The sequence below is a fragment of the Ochotona princeps genome, chromosome 8, assembly GCF_030435755.1.
Source record: "Ochotona princeps isolate mOchPri1 chromosome 8, mOchPri1.hap1, whole genome shotgun sequence".
NCBI lineage: Eukaryota > Metazoa > Chordata > Mammalia > Lagomorpha > Ochotonidae > Ochotona > Ochotona princeps.
Genome location: NC_080839.1, coordinates 42,580,267 through 42,604,035, shown reverse-complemented (window position 1 = coordinate 42,604,035; position 23,769 = coordinate 42,580,267). Strand labels below are relative to the sequence as shown.

The following is a 23,769-nucleotide window of genomic DNA, read 5'->3' as shown; positions in this document are numbered from 1 at the left end:
TTGTGGCAGTGAGAAGCCTGTCCCCAGCCTCCTTGGGGTGTACCAGGTGTGCAGGTGACAGTTGCCCTTCCATTAAACCTTTAATAGGGAGTCTAATAAATTTTGCATTGAAATAAGTAATGACCACATTTAACGACCAGTTTGCCTGAGTGTTAACAGCTTGTGAACCAACAAATGAGTCATTAACAGGTGCTAACTTCTGCTTTCTGATTTAAACAATCCCTTCTCATCTCTCCTGTTTGGGAGGGGGACATATGCAAATTCCTGGCCTAGTTCTTGCTTTTTCTTGTGAAGGGCAGCTCTTCCCCTTAGGCACCTCTCTCTGCTGTTTTTCTTTTCTAAGGTAGTTTCTTATGTACTCCATGGATGAATGTATCTTTTTTGAAAACTACCTGCCCCACCCTCAGAAAAAAAAGGAACAATTTTAGGGATAATTTTGGAGTGAATTAGGTTGAAAAGTCTTGGAACAAACATCCACAGTTCAAATGTAATATCTCTTGTTCTACAGAAGGAATGCCAATTGGTTGAAAGCATCACAGTGTTTCAGTTAGCGTTTGTGGCTGCTGAGGAGACATAACAAAGATTTTGGTCTCTGTGTTAGAAATAAGCAGACCTCTTTTTACTTTAAAAAACTATTGGCATTATTTTTCATGATAAGGTTTTGTAGGCATTGAGATCCTTCCTTCATTGATATTCTTCTCTTTTTCCTTCAGCCCCTTTTCTGCTGCCTCATATTATTTATTTTTTTCCTTTATTTTTGACAATCTTTACATAGTTGATTAGGGCACATAGGGTCACGGGCTACAGGAAAGTGCGTAAGACTATTTTTTCCACATTATTGTTTTTTGTTTGTTTGTTTTTTTTTTTTTCTGTATCTGGGGTAAAGAGGCAGATAAAGGGAGAAGCCCCTACCCAGTCTCCTACCCATCCCAGGTCCCTGATATGGGGCATGCTCCGAGGGTCCTGCTCAAGTGGTTTTGACAATTCAACAGTTATGAATTGCTGCCAATCTTGCCATTCCAAGCACGATTAAATCGCTGCAGAATCCACTGGTTGACATAGTCCACCTTAGAGTCTCTGCCCAGTTTTTCACTGCCAACACATGACTGGGGTAGTTGATTGATTTGTTCTGTCCTCCGTCCTCTGTTGTGGTACCAGGTGTCCTCTGGAGGTTCTGATGGATTGCCATGTCCTCCATGTGCACCTGGATATGCTGTCCACTGCTCCATCTGAGCCTCTGAGGAGGCTCAGCTTTGACACTTGCACTCCAGAGTCAGACCATGGAACCTGCACTTCTCTTCATGGTTGGGGTTCTAAGTCCAGCAGTTTGATTGGGTAGATCTCCAAAGAAACTTTGTCTGAGGTGATCCCAGACCAGATTCTTGTGTGTACTTGGCAGTACAGAGCCCGTTGCCCCCAATCAGCTGGTGGTTGCAATTGCTGGGTCAGTTCTGTTTCTAACCCTGTCTTCCACAGGAACCTTTGGGTGTTGTAGTCCAGCCTGATTCTGCCCAGCACACACTCAGCTCTCACATAAACCAGTGGGAGCTGCAGTCTAGTGAGAACGACCCACAATAACCCCTACCAGGTCCGCCCCCTGCCCTGATTCCCATACTTGCCAGTATGTACTGCAGACTGGCCCAGTCTGTCCCACATCCCATTCAGCTTTCATATGTGTCAATGGGGATCGAAGCCTAGTTTAACCCAACCAACCCCTCTATCCAGCCCACACACCTGCTGGTGCGTCCAGTCCCAGTCCACACTTGTGCCAAGGGAGACTGCAGCCACATCCAGACCAGAACTCAGCCCCCACTCCAGCCCCTGCACTCACCAATGGGAACCTCAACCCAGCTAGGGTGTCCTCTTAGCTCCCCAGCCGGGCCTGTTCCCAGCCAGATTGCTCACATGCCAGTGGTTGTACTGACCCAGCTTGGCACAGCCCCTCACCTGTCTTGGCCTTTGCCTTAGATGCTGTGGCCTAGCATCCCTACCTCATGTAGACCAGTAGGTGTAAGAGCCTAGCTCAGCATGACCTGTGTTCCATCCTGATTTCTATTTTTGCTTGTAAGCTAAGGTTTGCTCGGCCCTGCCAAGTCTACCCCCTTCCATAACCAACCCACACATTAGCCAGCCATTGGAGCTGCTTTGCCCAGCTTATCTGACCTCCAGGCCTGGACCATGTGATTACCAGCAGGAGCTATGACCCACTGGGGGAGTTTCGCAAGTTCACCCACTTGACCTGCTTCCAGACCTAGTTCTCATACATGCTGGTGAATGTTAGATCAGTGCCCAGCATAGTCTGGTCTTCCATTTGGCTTTGTATAAACTGGTGAACATTGCAGCCTGGCCCACTCCACACCCTAATTAGGATGCACATTTGGGTGCTGCTGCCTTGACCAGCCCAGACTGTTGCCAGTTCCTTTACCGGTGAGTGATGGCAGGTTCCTTGGCCACACCTAGCTTAGCCCATCACCACCCCAACCTTGAGCTAACAAGTATGACTAGTATTTCCATAGGGTTTGTCCCCCACCCCCCACCCCACAGAATCTACCCCTGGAAATGGTTCTCTCGTGTGCTGGTTAATGTCATGGCCCCCTCCCTCATATTATTACAGTAGTATAGCCCTTTAGTAACAGTTGCAAGTTTAACATTCTGCTAGTTAAGTTTATTGTGGTATTGAAGACCTTTTTTCTTTTCAACATTTATTTATTTGAAAGGGAGAGAGAGATTTTCCACTGATTGGTTCACTTCCCAACTGGTTCTAGAAGTCAGGACCTCCAACAGTGTCTCTGATGTGAGTGGTGGGAGCCCCAGCATTTGAATCATTTTCCTTTGCTTTCCCAGGAATACAAATAAGGAACTGGATCAGGAACAGGACAACAGGACCTGAAATGATGCTCTGGTATGGAATGTCAGCATTGTACGTGGTGGCTTAATCTGCTGCTACCATTATGCTGGCCCCATGTGCACATGTACAGACAGTCTGTCTGAAGAATGGCTGCACCATTGATCCAACATGTGCCTGTGATGGGGCTGGCCCTCCTGTGAAACCCTGCTGTCAGTTTCTCTTTTCATCCTCCCCCTTTTTTTGCCAGATCTATAGCCAGTAGGAAGGAAATACTTTCCTTTCTCAACTTACCCTTGGCTGAATGGGGTTGGGTGATGGTATGGAGAGTGAATTTGGGTTTTTGTTCCTATTTTTTTTAAGGATTTATTTATTTTTAGTGGAAAGGCAGATTTACAGTGAGAAGGAGAGATAAAAAGTCTTCCATCCACTGGTTCACTACCCAAATGGCTGTAGCAGCTGGAGCTGATTTATAATTCAGTATGTGTGGTAAGCACAACCATCAGTTCCTACATGTGTGACCCAGGGAGTGGTGTTTCCATGCCATGTGGGGAAATGTTCCCTATTCCTCCTGACTGTGAAGGAGCCTCTCCATTACATGATAGCACAATCCTCTGCAGCAGCTGCTGTGGAGATCTCTGAAATAATAATATCATCTGTCACTGGAGTGTTGTAATGGGGGAAAATTCATTGAGTTGAATCCTTTGTGTTTAACTCTGTTGTAGGATAGAGGCAAGGCATGTGGGCTGTGCTTCTCTGGAAGCTGACTTGAGGGCAAATATTAACATTGGGGGATTAATTATATAGAAGCTTTTATCAGAGTTGAAATTTGGGATTTGGGTGGTTTTAGGTGTAGTAACTGAAGGCTATAAGGGTAAATGCATTGATAAATGACAAAAACAAAAGAGAGGTATGTGGCAAATTGAGAGGGGAATGGAGTTAAACAGAGAAACAGAGGGGATGCTTTCTGTTCACAAAACCAAAGTAGGAATATTTCAGAAGGGAGCACATTTAGCACTGTCAAAAACTGCAAGAGGATGAAAAGCAGGTTGTGACAGATACTACGGGTGCCTACTAGTTCCTCTTGGATCCTGTTCGGTGTCTATGGGTGTCCACTGCCCAGCCTTGATGTGTTTTTGGCTCCAACTGCCTATATCTGCAACTCTTCCAGTGAAGACTGCCTCCAAGCTACTGGACTGACTTGCCTGGCAAGTTCACTGAGGAGGAAGTGAATCTACCTTCCCTACCTCCCAACTTGGTCCTTAGCCATACCTGCCAGTTGGGGAGTGTAAAAGCCACATTCCCTTGGCTCAAGCTGGAACTTTGTAGCACTCCCTAATGAGATTCTGCTTGGCTTATGCTCCAGCATTGCCCTGCTCGCCCCATCCCCCAGAGCATGGCTTTAATAGATTACTTGCCTGTGAATCCTCACTACAGGGTCTACTTCTGGGAAGTTGCATCAATGATAGTGCAGTTTGAAAGAACAGTCCTGATGGTGAAGCAACTACTAGTGAATCTCAAGAGGGTAGTGGAGTGAGAAGCAGATGCCAAGGAGCAAAGAGTTGAGGAGAGCGAGATAGGGACTAGCTGGAAATATCATTAGAGGCTATTCAGTGGCAAAATTTGCTGGTGAAAAGATCGGGAGAACAATAGGGACATAAGTCAAATAAATTTGTTTTTCAGGCTAGAAGAAATCTGCGTGAATATTCAAAGGGAATGAAAGAAGTGAAAAGGAGAGATTGAAGGTGGGGGTGGAGTTAACATGAAAGAGACAACAGGGAGAGACTCCTGGACATACACAGCATGTAGTGTGTACCCTTTGACATGGATATGAGAGCTGGGCAAAACACTTTGGGGTGAAGAGTAATGAAATGAGTAGTAAGGAAGGTGCAAGCCAGGGCTGGGAAGCACTTAAAGATGATATAGTATAACCCTTTCATTTTATAGCTCTTGAAAACTCCCAAAGGGGTCAAGTTGTCTAGTTTGCAAGGAGCAGAGTTGAGATCAGAAACAGGTCTCCTGGGAACTGTGTTACTTTCCTTACTGTCCTAAGCAGTTTGGTCACCTGCACTGAGAAAGCCATGAGGAAGGATGAGAGAAAGGGGATTTGAGACAGTGGAGGATATGCGGATAAACATTTGGCATTGAACAGCAAAGAAAAGGCAGGGTCTTAGTGTCTCTGACCATATAAATTTTTGTGTGGGTGATTGTGGATTTGGGAGTGAATACTCTCTAAAGGTCTGGATTCCCAGCAATTTTCAAAATGATTTGAAGGTGTATGTATGTTTCAAGGCCATAAATATTGGCAACTTTTAAAAGACATTCATCAGTAAAGAGAAGATCCAGTAACTTTCTTGACTCTGGAAGGGGTGGTAACAAAGAGATGGAAAAGATCTTAACAGGTTTTTTGTTTGTTTGAATTTGACTTAACATATTAAATATTGGACACCAAAAATGGACTTTTATTTTTGCAAGGGAATTTATGGCTTTTTCATGTTTATTTTTCCTTTACTACTGAACATACAAGGGGGAAAGAACATAACGTCAGCGATTCCCCTTGACCAGTGTTGGGCCACATGTCCCCAGGTTCCCAAGCTTTCAGGTGTTCTGGGGATGGAGTGATGGGGAAAGGGTAAGCTGCCACTAACTCGGTTAAGCCTCCTCATTATTCATCTAGAAATCAACCTTATTTTTACAAATTTATAATTAATTTCAGTTATTTGAGAAGGCTAGAGGAAGGGAGATATGAACAAAAAGAGGGAGGGAAAGCACTTGCAGCTACTACTCAAACCCCCATAAATATCCAGGCTGAACCAGGTTGAAGCCAGGAGCTAAGACTCCATTCAGGCTTTGTGTGTGTGTGTGTGCGTGTGCGTGTGTCAGGGACTCCTCAACTGCCTGAGCTTTTTCTGCTGCCTCCCAGGTTACATGTTGACAAGAAGCTGGAATCAGGAACAGATTTGACCAGGAGTCAAATCTAGACACTCAGATGTAGCATGTCAGTATCCAGCCTTAACCACTGGGCTGTACACCTACTGCCTAGGAATTAATTTTCGTACGCTCATTCACAACACATACAACTTGGCTACACCTTGTCCACCTGTGCCCAGCATCACTCACTTATCTCTCTCTCATGTTTTCATGCCATTCCCTGTTTGCTTGTTCTGTGAGAAATAAAGTCATACAAGCTCCAATAGCAAGTTCAAAGCAGGTGGAAGAATAGTTAGGCCTGGTAGGGTGGGCAAAATTCATATGGGAAAGCTGAGAAAATGCCAGTGGGTTTGTGTCAGGTGCAGGAGAACTTACCTTGTGTGTACCCTGATATGTATCATCTGTCATGGATGCTTAAGCAAATTCAGTGCATAAAGGGGGCATCGATTTATTTTCATTCCTAAGGCAAATGAGTCTGTGTGGACAGCACAGGAGCTCATTAACCGCGTGGTGAATTTAGTGCAGACAGCTTTTGAGATTGGAATGCTGAGCCTGGCAACACTGAAGGATCATCCATCAATATTTGGGGAGGGACTCAGGGTTGCAAAGTTTCTACTAAGAGAAGCTATAGGAAGTATAGGAAGAAAGATGATTCTGTCCATGGGGAATATGCAGATTGGATATAGACACAAGCAGAAATCCAACAATTCAAGGCTCTCAAGGGTTCAAATAAGTAAATGCTGTATCAGAATGGTTTGGTGGAATTTGGAATAGGCAAATGTTCACTATATTCAACTCTTAAAAATAGTAACACTCTTAGCTTTTCTGGGGAAAGTTAAAAGAAGGAAGTGATACAATATCTGAAGAGAGAGGCCAGATTGGTAGCTCACAGGCTACCAATCCTCCCTGTGGTGCTGGGATCCAGTTTTTGTCACAGCTGCTCCACTTCCAATCCCGCTCTCTGCTTATGGCCTGGGAAAGCAATGGAGGATGGCTCAATGGAGGATGGGCGACTTGGAAGAAGCTCCTGGCTCCTGGTTCCTGGCTTTGGATCAGCTCAGCTCTGGCCATTGTGGCCATTTTGAGAATGAACCAGCAGATGGAAGATTTTTCCCTCCCCGTTTCTCCTTCTCTCTGTAACTCTGCCTTTCAAATAAAATATTCTTTAAAACAAAATCTAAAGAGAACACACGATTTGGGTCAGGATATCTATACTGAATGTGAATATCTTAGTTTTTGCAGTTTCTATCAACATTTTGCTTCCATCTGGTGTCATGATGGAGTAGGTAAATGTGGAAAACTAATCCGTCTTGTTACCTGTGTAAATCCATGTGGCGTCACTGTTCTTGTGCCAGAGCCAGAACAGTTAGTGTGCCACCATAAACTGCCTGTTTTGAGCTTTACCTCTGTCCTCAGCATGTGGTATTCACCTATGGAGGTGCTAATGAGCAATAGTGTGGTGGAAGTACATTCCATAGTGTTGTGGAAAGAAAGTGGTGGGACTGCAGTCAGTTTGAAAGACTGAATCTGTGTTCCTAAAACGAACAAATGTCTGTCCAGAGACACATGTTTTTTCATTGATGGATGGATCTTCTATCTTTCGTTTTAGGGGTCATCTCCTCTTGGCCTCAGATTTAGTTCTTCGTTTTGTCACCATAATCTAGGCATGTGTGAAAGTCCTTCTCCGGTTAGAAAGGGAAATGTCACAGATAACCCAGATGTAACCCAGCCAAACAGTGAAGAGTTGACTGTGCCATACTTAATTGACAGTGGAGGGGTAACCTCAAGTTACGTGCCTTCTGACTGAAGTTCTGTATTAGCTGTGTGCTTGGAAGGAGCAGATGTTTTGGCGCTGGTGGTCACTGCTCACCTCTGTCTGGGAAGTGCATCAATCACTTTAATTATAATGGAACATGGGGCCAGGAACTGAAGGAGAAAAATCAACCCAATCCCAAGAACAATCTTTCTTGATGAATTCTCCCCTAAATCGAAACAATTCACTGGGTATCCCAGCTGGGGTTCATATGCTTTTGATTACTGTGGGCTATTTAGCTCTACAAAATGACAGGCTGCTTAATGGACTTTTAATGGTTATAGGTTTCTCTCTCTTTTTTTTAATGAGCTTCACCAGTTTGTTACTAATGCCCTGTAGAAATTTGGCGAGGGGCCAGACTTGATGTTACACATTTCTGGTTTCCAGGCGGCATGCACGCAACCATCAGAGGCAGTGGGGAAGTATGTTGCCAGTGGTAGGGTAGCACCATTAGGGCTGGGAGAGCAGGAAACCTAATCAAGTGGCCTATAATCCTAACAATTATATCATCTTGGAGAAGGTGATTGCATTTTGTTGCTGAATTTACTCTGAAGGAGTCTTGTTTCAAACACCTTGGGATCCTGAATGGCAGGGAAGTTTGCAATACTGGGAGTGGCTTTGCCTCCCTGTGACTTCCGTGTTGTTGTTAAAGTGACATTTGCAGATTCAGTTGTATCCTGCCCACCAGAGGGTCAGGAAGTTTCTAAAATCCTGGGCCACATTTTACTCAGTCATAATTGGAGCCTCAGTTGTCTGGTGCCAGACCAGCCCTAGTAGGTATTCAGTGTACATCTGCTGAGTGAGAGCAACAACAGCTCCAACTGGTGGGACTCAAGTCTAGGACTCTTTTGCAGAAAAGCATAAGATCTGAGGGAAAAGAAAAGTAGGGAGATCAGTGAGAAGTATCAAGGATACAGACTACATTCTAATGATGAAACCAGCTCCCAATGCTTGTGTGGCATGCTACAACATGCTGAGCACTTTATCTTTGCCTCGTGGAATTCTGACAGCACTGCTGGGAGGTGGGCTATGATAAGCTGATAAATGTTTTGGAATTGGTTCTGGATTTGTAGTGTTGGCTGATTTCTGTGGGAAATATTCCCACCACAGTCTGTTTTAAACCACCAATATGATGTCAACTACCTGGCAAAATTCTAGAAAATGTAACAGTTGACCTTTTTGAGTTGGTGTGTATGTACCACCAGAGGCAGTTATTACTGTCTCATTGTACAGAAGATGAGGCTGAAGGAACTAACAGGTCAGGGTCATGGAGGAAGTAGAAGGATAGCATATGTTCAGGAAGACTCCAAAGAATAATAAGTTCTTAACTATCGCACAGTACTGCTCTCCTAAGATTGCTTCCAACATTATCACAGCAGCGCCACCAGGCTAGAGACTAGGCGACAAGGTCCGTTCTTATGTAAAGCTCACTTTGACTTTCTGAGGTTTCTCCTGTAAGTTATATATATAATATTTACAAAGAAATATAGCTTTGGGAGATGCACTGGTTTCTGGCTCACCCCCATCCTTATTCTGCAGCCCCCACACTCTGTAGAGATTTTGCTTCTTACCAAAACACAGCTCTGGGCTGCCGTTGAATCATGAAGTATTAATGTAGCACCACCTCTTCATTTTATAGATGAGCAACCGGGGGCCAGAGAGATGAAGCAATTTATCCAAATCCACCCAGTTTGTCAGTGACAGAGCTAGGAAATAAAATCCAGGTCTCCTGATCTCACATCGAGGCTCTTCCTTTTCAGCCACAGAGCATTCCATATTTTAAGAATAATCAATGGGACTTGAAATTGGTTTAAAAAGTGGTTGGGGATAGATTTTCCTGCCCTGTGACTGAGGTTCTGCCCTGGTCACTGCTGGCTTCCATTTGAAATATTCAATTCGACTTTCCTTGATTCAGGGGCAATGAGCCGAGAATTCAAGGACAGGCACCAGGAACATGTTGAAAGTGAGTGCACCAAACATGAAAGACATTCTTTGGAGGCTTTAGTGGATGCAGAAGCGGTGGGTAAGCAAGGTGGGGGCTCCTTGCTGAAATGCCCTCATGTTTCCAAGTCCCGAGATACTACTAAATCAGACCCAGGTCATATGGTACCTATACTGGTCTCTTGGCCCAGGGTGAAAACAGTTCACATTGTAAAATTAACTTTTCACATTTGGCTGGCCCACGCGGGCCAGACTTCTTTCAAAGTTAGTTTGCAAATGAATGAATGAATGTGTTGACTGGGTTACTGTTCTTAGGGGAGCCTTCTTTGCATTGGACTTGGAGAAAGATTAAAGCTGGTTTTGAAAAGTGTTGGTGCTCTCCCAAACACAGCATGCTGATAGAATTTTGGTCACACTTTTATTTGCTATGGAACAAAACACCCTAGTTTCATGGAAGAAATAGCCTAGCAGATGGTGTTTGGTGGATGGCATGAATGTAGCCTTGTAAATAAGTATTCAAAAGCCACTATCTTTCCCCCTTAAATTTACCATCTGCCCCTTACTCCATGAGGTCCACAGGTGGTAAATTGAAGAAAGGAAATGGGTGTTTTTTTTTTTTTTAGTGGCTAATACTATTTTAGTAGCTCCAAATTAGGCAAATACCCCCAAGTGGTGCCATTCTTAAATTTTGTTATTAAGAATTAAAAGAGTGATTTCTCTCATTTTAGAATTTTTTATTTCAGGCTTTAATGGCTCAAGATCGCTTATCTACATGGCATTGCCCTGTTTGTCTTGTCTCTGGGTTTTGGCTTCTGATGTGATTGTCTTTCTGTAGCCATGGCTAAGGCTCTTTTTCCATACCTCTCTTGGTTCTGGATGAGTCAGCTTCCCATTTCTAAGAAGTGTGGTAGTTTCATGTGTGAAGGATATAGAATCATCTCTACCTGGGTTTGAACCATGTCTTTCAGTTGCAGAGTGATGGACATATTATGTAACTTCACTGTTATATCATTTGTTAAAGCAGAAAGCCAATAGGATTGATCATACTACTGAAGTAGGCAGTTAAAGTGAGAAAATGTACCTGTGACACTTAGGATTCTGTGAAATTTTTCTTTGTGGTCACTTATATCATCATTAGTTTTGTTGTCAACATCATTCCCAACTATGACACAGAATTTTCTAAAACTGGAGAATAAAAGGTAGTGTTGGACACTGGTGATTTATCCCAAGGGTGGTATGAAGGTTCAAACTTACCAGGCTAAATACTCCCATCTTGTTTTCTCCCCCCTCACCCCAAAGAGAATTCTGATGGGCTACTAGCCAAAGCATGACATGGAGTGTGGTATGATACATGAGACTTTTACCAAGTTAGGTTTTGACAATCAAGACATGGAAGTTTTATGTTAAGATTGTCTCGCATTTTGAGTGGTGAATGACTCAATCAGATAGAGTGAAAATTGGCATTAGGAATCTGAGATCAGAATGTTTTAAATTCAGTATTCTGTTTTTATCCCTGAGGCAATAGAGGTTGCTGAGTTTTGATTTGCCCTCATTTGTGGAAAAATAGATCAGGTTTAACATAAATAATTAATTTGCTCAGATCTGAGGAAAGGATTTAGCTGAATTTAGAAAATTCTGCTTTTCAAGATTTTTGTTTTTGTTTCAAGATTTGTCAGAGACAGAGACAAAGGGTGTAGGTGGAACTGGAGCCTGAGAGGAGATCTTGGAGCATGCACAGATTGTTAGTAAGGTGGAGTTCTCTCTATTTTCAGTGATTGTGCCTACATTGACGGAATGGGGATTTTTAGGATATTGAAAGATATTGCAAGTGTTCTCCAAGACACTTAGAGTTGTTCAGAATGAACTGAAGGAGATTTGACTTGGTTTACACCAAAACAAACTTGCCTTTTAATTCCATTTTTTTTTTCAAAACCTTTGGAAGTATCCTTGTACCTTATCTATCTAGAATCTGTTTGTGTCTTTTTTTGGAAATTTTCCTGTGCCAACTAGAATCAGTGGAGCTCTGATAATGAAAGGTTATCAAAGAAGTATTATAGTACCACCTGTTTATGCTACCAGTAGGCAACTCCAACACAAATTAGATCACATTTGAACCACCCTCACCAATCCAAATCTAGAAACCAAAGGTAGAGTTATAGTTCTTGTATACCTAGAGGAAAACTTCAGAATTACGTGCATTTATTTCAGCCCCGTTGTAGGCTAATGATAGATATTACTGTCAGTATGCTGAATTCATTGTATATCATTGTGTTTACTATTGTAAACATTAATGCCTGGTCATCTGTGTGCAAGGTTCTATTCTAGGCACAAATTCAGCAATTAGTAAGACATGATCGCTGCCTTTAAGGACCTTAAAATTATCAAAAAATAACATTAAGGTTCAATGAGATAGTCTCCAGCTTATAAATGTTTTGCTAGACAAGCATAATTAAGAGGCCCAGGCTGTGTGCCAGGGTGGGCTTTCACTGCTGGCTTTCTGCCTCTTTACGAACTGTGACAACTTGGATAGATCACTTTGTATTTTTGAACCTGTGTCTCATTAATTTTAAAATGTTGATAATAGTACCAGTTCCTCTCTTTGAGTTTGGAGTCATGAGTGAAACAATAGCTTTGCCTATAAAGTATGACGTATAGTATACATGGAAGGAACCACACTGGAACTGCCCCTACAAAGTGAAGACTTAAAGTAACTTATCATTGCACTTATTGTCATCATAGTCCGATATTCATTATCATATATCATCCTCATTAAGCACCTTTGTGTGTGATACTTTTACTCTGCTGTCAGCCACTTCCACTGAACAGTTCAAGAAAACTGTGACAGGTCAGGGTTTGCATGATCTGGTTAGATGTTGCAGTTGCTCCATAACTTTTTGTATTTACACATGGCAATCCATATAAGCACTTCACTTTTCTTGTCTCTAAGCCATTCTGTGTTAAGCAGACTGAGTTGAACCTTAGCCCAATGATGGGATATAGTTTTTCTGGAATTTTATGGAGAACCAGCACAAGTTATTAATAATCATAATAGGTAGATAATTCCTGGATTAAACAGAAGACAGAAATCCTTGGTGTATATGAGGAGGCTGCAAACAGTTCATGGAAATGTACGTTATCTTCTAATTCCATTTTCTGTCAGCATTTTGAGTCCCCTCTCACTGCGGTATGGTCATGATGCTTTCTGCTCATTTCATTTTTTAAGGCTGAAACACATTCCAAGCTGGATGATACTCTCCTTCAGACATGTCTTTGCTTTCTTCTGAAACAATCTGAAGATGACACAGTTACTTACCTAATGATAATTTACTCTCCTTCTGTTGTTCTGCAGCAGATATTGAGTTTTATTTTAGTAATGATGTGATCTGCTTTCCTTCTAGCTAGGACTTAAATTAAGAAGTTGTTAAATAGGACTTCCAGGAAACCTGGAGGCAGGAACAGTAGCTGACCTGTATTTCCTTCAGTGCTTCCTTTTTTTTCCCCCTGATTTATACCTGGCCATGGATTTGACTGCTGTAACCTTTGGTAAACCAGCCATGTTGGGCAACCTTAAAGATGGAAATCAAGTTCATAAGGATATGGAGCATTTAGATAGAATGTTCCTGATATCATGAAACTACCATGAAATTTTAGCAAGCCTCACACTGGACTTTTTTTATACAGAGGAGGAAGCAAATTTACTGAATTACTGTTATTTCCAGACTCAGCTACTGGCAGTCAAATGCAATTCCTGATACAGATGCCTTCCCCCAATGAGTAATGTCCTTGTTTCTTTGCTGTTAGCTTCTGGAAACACTGTCTGTTGGTTCATGCTGATTCACAAGCCGCTACAAGAGCAAAGTTGGACTCAGCTTCTGCTAATGAGCAGAGGAATTGCTTGTGAATACAATGCTGGGATTATAAGGTGCTGGCAGCCATGCCAGAATAATAAGGTCAGATGGAAAATCATACCAGTAAATATCTTCCATTAATATCCTGTCCTACTCCAGTGCCCTCCAAATACTGTAGCCCAGGTTCACAGTCCATGTGTTAGAGTTGTGGCCTTTCCTTCCCAAAACCATCGTTTCTGCCTTTGGAAAGATTAATAAGGGTCTGGGGTTCTCACTCCAAAATTTCCCCTGTGTATCTATTCAGCAGGAGCCTGTATTTGTTCTAACTTGTAACTGAAATCCTTGTTTGAGTCTCTTTCCCCTAGCATTTTCATCTGCAATCTTGAGGATGGCAGTTCATTTTGTTTTGCTAATCTCCTACATCTTTGGTTGAGTGACACGTTCTCCTGGAGTAGTTTGGAGGATGAAAGGCACTTCCTTGGCTCACTGTGTCTGTATGTTTTATGAGCATCCTTGACCATTTGCCTGTAGAATGTAGAGCTGGACCTCTCAATATAATTAACGCCAAATTTCAGGAAAAGGTCTCAGGAAGCTTTCTATAATTTCAAATTTTTCTGTCTCATCACAGAGGTAGGTAGTCTTTCAATGATAACTTAGTACATTTTAGGGATCAAAATAAACAAGACCTAGGGAAGCTGATTATTCTTTGTTGGTTTTTTCTTATGGGTGGATTTGGTGATTGTGGGCCAAAACTAAATGCATTTATCAAAGGCAGCTGCTGCTACTGTTAAAATCTAATTCAGAAACTAGAATGGGATCTCTAGCCCTGATTGCATTACTGTATATCTTTTGCAAACAAACAGTGCTGTCTGATTTCTGAAGTCCATAAAGACTTGCAGGGAGAATACATGAGCACTGTACAGACTTTTCCTTCTGGTTCTATTGCTTATGTAGGTGTTTATCTTGTAGCATATTTGTTTTTTGCTTGACTGATTTCTCACAAATAGTATCAAGGACAGCTCACACAGACATGTAAGCTACAACAAATTAACAAAAATTTCAAGGCTTTCAGAAAGTTAACACTTTAACATTTTTCTCAAATATAAAATTATGCCATATTGTAAGGAGTAAGTACAGTATCTTCTAGAAAAATCCAGGTGTGCAGAAAGTGTTAGCTCATTTCCTTATAAGACTAATAAAAGGATTATTAATTCAAAAGAAAAGGAAGAGGGAAATAAATGAAGGTGATAACACCGCCCAAAATTAGTAAAGTTTCAGGAGTTTGCCTCAATGCAGTGAGTTTGGTGGCATGATCATATTTAGGGTCACGTATTTGTTACATATACAGTTATTTCACATATCCTCCTTACTCATGTTATTCATGAGGAGGGTTGATTATGTGGCTGAGGACTCTAGTTATGGGAGGGAATAAGCAAATACCTACTGTCTAATCATCTGAAAACAACTTTACAAGACTATTCTGGTGGAAAGAATTGTTTTCTCTTAGAATAAACTGGAGTCAGACACACAAAGGCCAAGCAAGAGAAGGAAGGAGTTCCTGGAGAAAAAGTATGTCCTGACCTTTGAAAGCTTTTTTTTTTCTGACATAAACCAAACCACACTGGACATTTAACTTCTTTTTTGCTGAGAATTTAAATAAAAAGACTTTAAAAAATAAAAATATTGCAGGGAAGTGAGTATTGTAGAATTAGCATTTATTTTTTAAACTTTCTTTTCAGGAGATTCAAAGCTATGAATGGAATTACTGTACTGAAGAAAAAACTTGACTCACCTGGCACAAATCACTAAAGGTACAGGCTCAAAATTTTCCTGTTGTTATTTTACAAACCTTAAGTCATCATATGGTAGACCAAATGTCCAGAGGAACAGTATCCAAAAGAAATAGGCCATAATGTGTGTGATGTACACACAATTTAAAAATTTCTCCAGAGGAACAGTATCCAAAAGAAAAAGGCCATAATGTGTGTGATGTACACACAATTTAAAAATTTCTCGCAGCCTCCTTAAAAAAAAAGACAATATATTTTATCTAACCCAATACTGCCCAAATATTGTCATTTCAACATGTGACCAATGTGAAAAATCAGCTAAGTATTTCACATTCTTTGACAGCATGCCTCAATTTGAGCTCACCACGTTTTGAGTAGCCCAAAGCCACAAATGACTGATGGAAAGTAGCATTGGAAAGCTCAAGATCATAGGAAACATGCAGTGTCTGACGGACTTCTGTAGGCACTTACGATCATGAGCTCTTGAAGTGTTAATGTCTCATAAGACATTCTGGGAGCGGACTTGTTCATTTTTAAAGAGGAAGTCCCCCAAAGTTGCTGGAGACCCAGATCTTTTGAACAGGAGGGGAAATAATCCGGCATTGAGTTCCATGTTTTCTGAAAGGAAGTTACCCCATAATGAACAGGAAGGTTCAACGCATCCGTTTTTCCTGCCTGTAGGGGGAGCTCTTGCCCCTTCACTCAACAAATCCGCAGCTTGATTCTGAGGCTGGCAGTTTGGAGCTCTTTCACCTGGGTCTGTAGAGAGTTTGTGTTTTGGCTCCCAACCAGCAGTGCTTTCGCAATCTCCACACGTTACGGCTGCTGAAAGGCTAGGACACCAGCCGGGTGGCGGCTCGAGTCTTGTGATTCCCAGGCAATCCAGAGAAATGATAAACAAAAGTCTTTTGTGCAATATTAATAAGCTTTAAGCACTCCCCAGCCGAGCCCCTTGTCATCCAAGTAAGTCATGTGTATCAAAACCCCTTATATGTGAAAGTTTGTTTTCATATCTGGCCGGCGTTGAATGGGAGACCCCTTTGCCATGTTGTAAAACAAACATTTGTTTATTTTGTGAACAGTGCTGGCAGTAGGATACAGGAACCAGGGTCTCAGTGGAAAGACCCCTTTCCAAGGAGGCGGCTTTGAAAACCTTTCTGCTGGACCATGCCAACTGTCAACTGATCTTGAGTTCTGTTTACATTAAGACAATCACAGTGTTTCCTAAATAAACAAGTTAGAGGGACCCGTGGACCTTCATGAAACCCAACAAATGGGCTGGGGGTGGGGTGAGGGAAAGGGTTTTTGTGTGTCCCAGGGAAACAATGGCTAGTTCATCTCGCCATGTATCCGAGGCCTGGGTTTGGAAGCCAGAAGGGGCCTTTGTGTTAATTACGCTGATAAAACTCCCCTGGCAGAGCATCTTCTGGAATGCTGGAACAGAAGATGGGACATTTCACCCGTGTGAATGCCACACCAAACGGGCGTTTTCTAAAGCTGAGAAGTGCTGGTCACCCTCCTGGTTGACCGGCTAGCCTCTTCTGGAGTGTGTGTGTATGTGGAGAAAAATAAAAGCTGTAAGACTCAACCATATGCTGCTGGGGTGTCTGGCTTTCCCCTTCTTTGCTTTGGGGTTTCCAGGAATCTGTTTCGGGTTCAGAGGCGTGTAAGTTGTCTTCAGGCAGATGGTAGAGAGCAAAGGGTGATGTGCTGATGCTGAAGTTTGATGGATTTTCCTGAGAAGCAGAAATTTCAGCCTATTGCTACGTGTTACACTCTAAGCAAAGGGCACATTGCATGTGAGGACTGAAGGCTGAAGGCCAGGAGCTAACTTCACGGCTCGCAAGTTTAAAATAGTGTTAAATACAATGTACGCATTGATTCTAAAGCAGAGACTCCATCATACAAGTATTTTAAATTATATGGATTCCTTATTGTTTTGCTTCATAGAAAGATTTTAATATGGGTTTAATTATAAAGTTTATATAATTGCATAGTCTACTTTTTTTGGGTTGGCATTTTTTCACATGTATTTTTTCCAACTCACCACCTAATCCTTGTAATTACCCTTTTCAGTATATGCAGAATTTTCCAAGTAGAAGAATTTCCAAGTGGAGATGCCATACTTTATGTTTCATTACTTTTTTGTCAACATAAATAATATTACAATGAACATCAGTATTTTCAAGGCGGAGATTTTCTTTCTTGAGGAAATATTAGCTGGGATAAATCTGGAAATTTAGCATTTACAGCCTTTTGGCACATGATTTCATATGGTTTTCTAGAAGGATTTCAAAGTAGTTGATGCTTCAGACTGGAACGGCTGCCTTCTTTTTGCAGGGCTTTCTTCTTGACTTTCACACTTGTCCTTCTGACTTGTCCAAGTACAATCCCTCTCCACTCAAGTGCTGCTTCCACTACCTCTCTCTGTCCCCATAGATTTCACCTGTTCAATTCTCAGATGTCCCTGGGAGATTCTTGATGAGTATGTCAATTATGACTTATTTTCACTGCTATGAGGCAAAATGTTTATAAGAATCATAATTAATTCCTAGTTGCTGGGATTGAGATACGTGTAAAATGCACTTAGTTCTAGACTGAATTGCTATTTATATAGTATTTCCTCACTCTCTAGTAGCTTGAATGTGCATTGTATTAGATATCTTTTGAAAAGTTTGCCCAGTCCAATAGCCTGACCTCAATCTGTGAGAATTATCACCACACTTCATCATGTGACTTATTCTGTACATGTCTGATGGGACTTGTGTGTGTATGCTTGAGCCCCATGTGTTGTTATGGAGACAGAGAGAGGTAAGGGAATGGGCAGGTAGGAGTTGGGGGAGATGTGGGGGAAAGCGAATGCAGTAGAGCTACAGAGAAATAGAGCTAGGTGTGGAGGAAAAGTGTTTCCTGAGTTTCAAATTATTTTTCAATCATGCTGTCATTTTTCAAGCCTGGCTATGTGTCCTTTATTTTGAATTTGGAGAGATACTCCCACTTCAGAATTCTTACAATGAATCTAGTTTCTTCCTTCATTCCTTCCTTACTTAATGATAAGATAAAGATTTTAGACATTGACACAAATTTTAGCTGTACTCTTCCATGACATATGGGTCTGAAGCAATGCTATATTTGGGTAAAATATTTTTCCTACATTGATAGTATTGACACTTCCAAAAAAAAACAATAGTTTATCACAGCTGTTCTAAGCGCTGGACAATCTGGATGCTTTCTCATGATGGCCTTAATTAAAGGTTTTGACCATAGATATTGTCTGACCCAAAACACAAAATAGAACAGTTTCCACCCCAAATTCTAGCTAAATAAAGGCAATGGATGCAGGAAAATGTTCAGAGGCGGAATGGAGAAAGGCACCTGGGTGGAGGAGGGAGGAAGTTTCCAAGTATTTTCTTTGACAGAATCCCTAAAATACCTAAATAGCTTCATACCCTTCCACCTGTGATCTAAGGAGCTTCCCTCCCGAGATAAAAGGTGACTGCTGTAGGAGCCACACAAGCTAGAACATTATGCCTAAACCTGACCCTCTTCAAAGGATGCAAGAGAACTTGGCTGGACACCATGGGCTGATCTTACATTTTTGCTTTCTTGCATTTATTTACTTTTAAATTTTAGAATGTGAAAAAGAAAGAATTGGTAGGTGAGAATGAGATACCTCTCATGAAATAACAAAGACATGGCATCCCTCATTGGAATAAATTATAAACCATGCCCTCTCCAGACATATTGGGTGGTGTGGTGACACTGAAGCATCCAAGCGACCTTGAAAACATACCCATTTTTTCTTTGCCTCTAAAGCTTTTCCTTCCTGAGTTTTGGGAGTCTGCTAACAGAGAAAGAGGGGGCAGTTTGAGAACTCCAGAGAGACCTGTTCCTGCCTATGGACTGATTTTCTGTGTGTTTGAATTATACACAATTGGACTAGCCTTTTATGATTGTGATTGTACAATAAGGAGCAATGGATAAAGCTATCAAATCATTTTAAATTGGTCTCTCAGTATCTTTGCCTGTTTGCTGACTAGCTGGAGTTTATCAGTGGATTGACATATTTCCTAGCATATGTGACCTGAGGCAGTCACTTTCCATTTTTTTTCCTGCCAGTGTTTTGTTCATTCATTTAATTGAAATGTACTGAGTGCCCAGAAAATGCCTGGAACTGTGCTAGACATGATGATTGCTATATAGAGCAGATCTACTGCTGGACCTTCTGACCCAGTGTGGTACCAAAGACAACTTGCTCAGCCTGTGAAAAAACCAGAGAACCAGTGGCCACCACTCTTAGGTACACACTATCCAGCCTTGGAAAATGTGCAGTCTATTTCATGAAATAAATGAAGAGGCTAACTGGAGCCCTAAGCGGTACAATCTCTGTGAATAAGGCAAGAATAGGCAGTGCACAGATGGCCAGAGTAGTCATCCATATCATCATGGAAGAGGAGTTTTATTGTGTGGAAGGTCAGACAGAGTTGTAACAATGGGAAAACAGGTGTGGAGTGGTTGGTGAGGGTTGGGGAGGGACAGAGAAACAGGGTAGCAATTCAGGGCAGACATGGGCAGCAGTACTGGAGACTTGAGAGAAGTTGGTGTTAGATAGAACAAGGGACTTGAGCACCTTGCAGAACCTGACCTTGATTCCTTAGGCAATAGGGTGCCAACTTTTGAATATTTCATACTCTTCCACAGGCAGTTTTTGTCCCCATGCCTAAAGGTTCCAGACTTTGTCATTGTCTTCCCTTCTCTGCAGAAGAGGTCTCATGCCAACCCATCTGACTCTCGTTTATTCCTTTTCCAATCTTATAGTGTGAAAAATTTGAACTCTGGATGAAGAGTCTGGATTCAGAAGGGGCCCCAAACCTGATGTAGTGGCATGGAATAGGCTGTTTGTGGTTTCAGATTGGTTTCCCAGAAAAGTGCTCTCACACAGAGGACCACGTGGAAGGCATGCATGCGCAGGTGTCTGTGTACATGGTGAAGCAGATTTTTCCAAGATTATCTGGTACGCAAGAAGCAAGTTTGCCAAATGGATTTATGCCATCTTTCCTGGTTTCCAAGATGTTGAGACACAATTAAAGCTCTTTTCTGCCAGTAGGAAAATTTCTAGAACATATATGCAGATACATACTCATATACACACATGTATGATATATACTACACATTCATGTCTTTTATATACACATTTTGAAATGCATTCTAAGTATATACCTATATGCTGTTTTTCTAATCTCCAGGAGATATATTTATTTAAGATTTTAAGATTAAGGCATTTGGTTTTCTTTCAAAATATACATCTGCTATAGATTTTTCTTCTTGGATAATAGGTTGAACCTGTGAGCTTGTCTTTCTTTCCTTTGGATTATTTCTCTCTTCACCTAATATATTTTTTGCCCTAGTCAGTACCTGCCTTCTCTTCAGGAGTTGTGTGCTGTATTGAGTGGGAATGGGCTGAGTGGGGCACGGGATGTTAGGGTGAATAAATGTGATCGATCTGTGTAAAGCATTGTCTTCCTAATATCATCCTCTTAATGGAAAATATGGCTGTGGATGAGTCCTGAAAATTTGGCCTTCCAAACCACCAACCACAGGAGGACAAATTATGGCTATAAATGCACCAGTACAGGCAATAGTTTAAATAGTGGTGATTCCACTTGAGGATGTAGGTTTGTGCAGGAATGTTCCATTTTCTGAGGCTCCAAGCTTGCTGGGGAGCATTGTTAAGATTTCTTCAAGCTGTAGAGGGCAGTGTGAGACCATGGAGCTGCCAGCTGGGTGATGGGGCAGTGCTGTGTCTAATGTAGGCCACCTGTGATGTCTCAAGATAGATTACGTTCCATGGGGAAAGTAGTCTATTGGATTTGCAGTAAATGTGTGCTGGTTAGCTTCATCCTAACCAGCATCTTTCTAGGATTTTCCCCTCTCTTCCAATTTTAGATATCAAGACTGGCTGAATGGCCAGCTTATAGCCCTTTTACTTTTCAGGTATGTGACTATCTTGTGTAAATTCCTGTGATGATGGTTGAGATGATATTTAGTGCCTTGCAGTGCATTAAAATTTAACTGTACTCTGTGTTAATGTGGCTTTGGGTGTGGAAAGATACTTCTTCAGTAATAATATTGATCACTTAGGTACTTTCTAATTTTTTTTCTGGAATGGCAATAACTGTAGCAGGTTTGCTTCTAGAATATTCTGCTCAATAGCTGATTCTACATACTCAGGGTCACCTGAACATGGACTTCCAGAACGGGAGGAGTCATGACAACGATTTCCTAGAGTGTTTGGGTTAAATGAGATAATGTATATGAAATACATAATTCAGAATATGGTATTTCCAGTGGCATTCAATTCACAAATATCTATTGAGCACCCATTAGGGCATTTGACAGTGGATAAGGTAAAATTATTCCTATTCTTAGGTCTGGTGAGAAAAAACAGACAGTGAGCATTCACTATGTCAAGATCATACTTGAGTGAACATGTAGCAAAATGATCAAAAGCATGGACTCTGATGCCAGTGTGCCTGATTTTGAATCTTGCCCTGTCACTTCTTAGTTGTATGACCTTTGGGAGGCCAAATATTCTGCTGGTATCTATCTTATAGGGCATTGCCAGGATCTCATGAATTAATATTTACAAAATCCGAAAATATTGCCTGGCATAGAGTGTCATCATTGTATGATTTATAAATGCATATTTTCATTGAGTGTGTTATGTTTTGTGAGGAAAAAAGACTATGATGCTTTGAAAGTGTATAATATAGAAATGTAAGTGAAATTCATTTAAGTGAAGTTTCACTAAGGTTGGGAATGAATCATAAAATAAACTCTGGGAAAAGTAAGAGGTAGGTGTATATATATTCTTAGAAAACAATTTCCAAGACACATAATTAAGGATTAAGCAGTGATGCATAGTGTCATACCACTTAATTTAAAGATATTGTGTATCTATCATATATTCCTCTCCTCTCATCTCGTTTCTTCTCTCTCCCCTGCGCCCTTTCCTCTTCTTTCTCTTTGTCTTTTTTTTCTTTCCTTCCTTTCTTATTTTCTTCCCTCCCTCCCACCTTTTTTTTCTTTTCTCCCTTATCTTCTCATATACTATATCAGGTAGTATTCATGAAGAGTTAGCTAATAGTATTGCCTTGAGGGGTAATCTGAATACTAGACCATTTTTTCCCAATGGAAAGAAACATGAAATAAGGCAGAATGAAGAGCCTACCAAGTAAAGTCAAGTATTATGGAGAATAATTTTCAAGAACAGTCCTGATCTCTGATGAAGGATTTAGTGACTCATGCCAGACTGGATTTCAGAATTGATGCAAGCCAGGCAATGCTTTATGTCTGGCATTCTCACACTTTCTTTTTGATTATTCAAGCTGGATTTCACAGTTATACATTGTGGTGTAGTATGTTTGGTGTGTTAGGGGCAGATGCTTTGTCTCTTTTGATCACAGGTCCCCAAAACCAAATGGAACCATGCTTCAGCAATTGCACCTGCACCTGAGGAGGCTCGTTCTCATGTATGCCTGACCTAGATGACCATATTCTGGAACTTGAATCCCTAATAACAAGATTAGATGACTCTTAGGAAGAGGCAAGGATACATTGTGAAAATGTAAACAACATGTGGACAAAAGGTAGACCATAGAAGCAAAACCAAAATGACTATAGATTCCGTATCAACATAGCCATTAAGGGTTATATCCATGTCTCTTTCTCGTCATGTGCTGGAGCTGGCTTACATCAGCCCATAAGAGTTATTTTTACATATCTTGTCCCAGCAAACTGTTGGTGCTAACCTGTTGGTAGCTGAACGTTGGTTATGGCGAAAATTATGCTACACAAAATGGGCAAATGTTAAAGATATTCATTCTTCCTTTAGAGTTGCTTTTGTATTGGAAAACTTCCAGGAGCTGGCAGGGGTGGAATGAATACTTTGCATGGAGTTTGGCTGCAGGACTCCCTCCAGGAGGTCATTGGCTTGGATAGAGAAGCAGAAGACATTACCAACGTGGATTGAGTCATTTATCTGAGAGAGGAGATGTTTCTTAAAGTTTCACATCTGCAGTACTTGCTTTGGCAGCACATATACTAAAACTGGAATGATACAGAGAAGGTTAGCATGGTCCCTGTGCAAGGATGACCCGCATCTGCAGTGATTATTTGTGTGATGGGTTAACCCAGAAATTCTGAGTGTGGATCACCAAGGCCAAAATGATTACTTTCAAAGTAATACTCAGATATTCTTTTCCCTTCCCCCTCTTATTTTCTCATGAATGCATACTGGAACTTTCCATTGAACATTTGGAAAATCTCGTTGTTCAATAACCATTTTCCAAATGACCAAGGTGTGATGTTATAAAAAGTTCCATTCCGAGTGCAGTTTAGACTAATGGGATTTAATGTAACAGGAACTGAAAAATTTGTTGATATGTTTCAGATTCATTAGCACGAGTCAATGAGTTTTGGTGTACTATTAAATCAGCATTGTTGCATTTTGGTGGAATGTCCAAAAAGAACATTCATTATAGTCTGAAGAGACTATGAAAATGTAGAGCCCATTTTCATCTCTTTCTGTATGCAAATATT

General features: G+C 41.3%; 1 pseudogene; it reads left to right on the top strand.

The window, feature by feature from the left end:
* Positions 1-23,247: 23,247 nt before the first annotated feature.
* Positions 23,248-23,347, top strand: LOC118760730 (U6 spliceosomal RNA; annotated as a pseudogene).
* Positions 23,348-23,769: the final 422 nt, after the last annotated feature.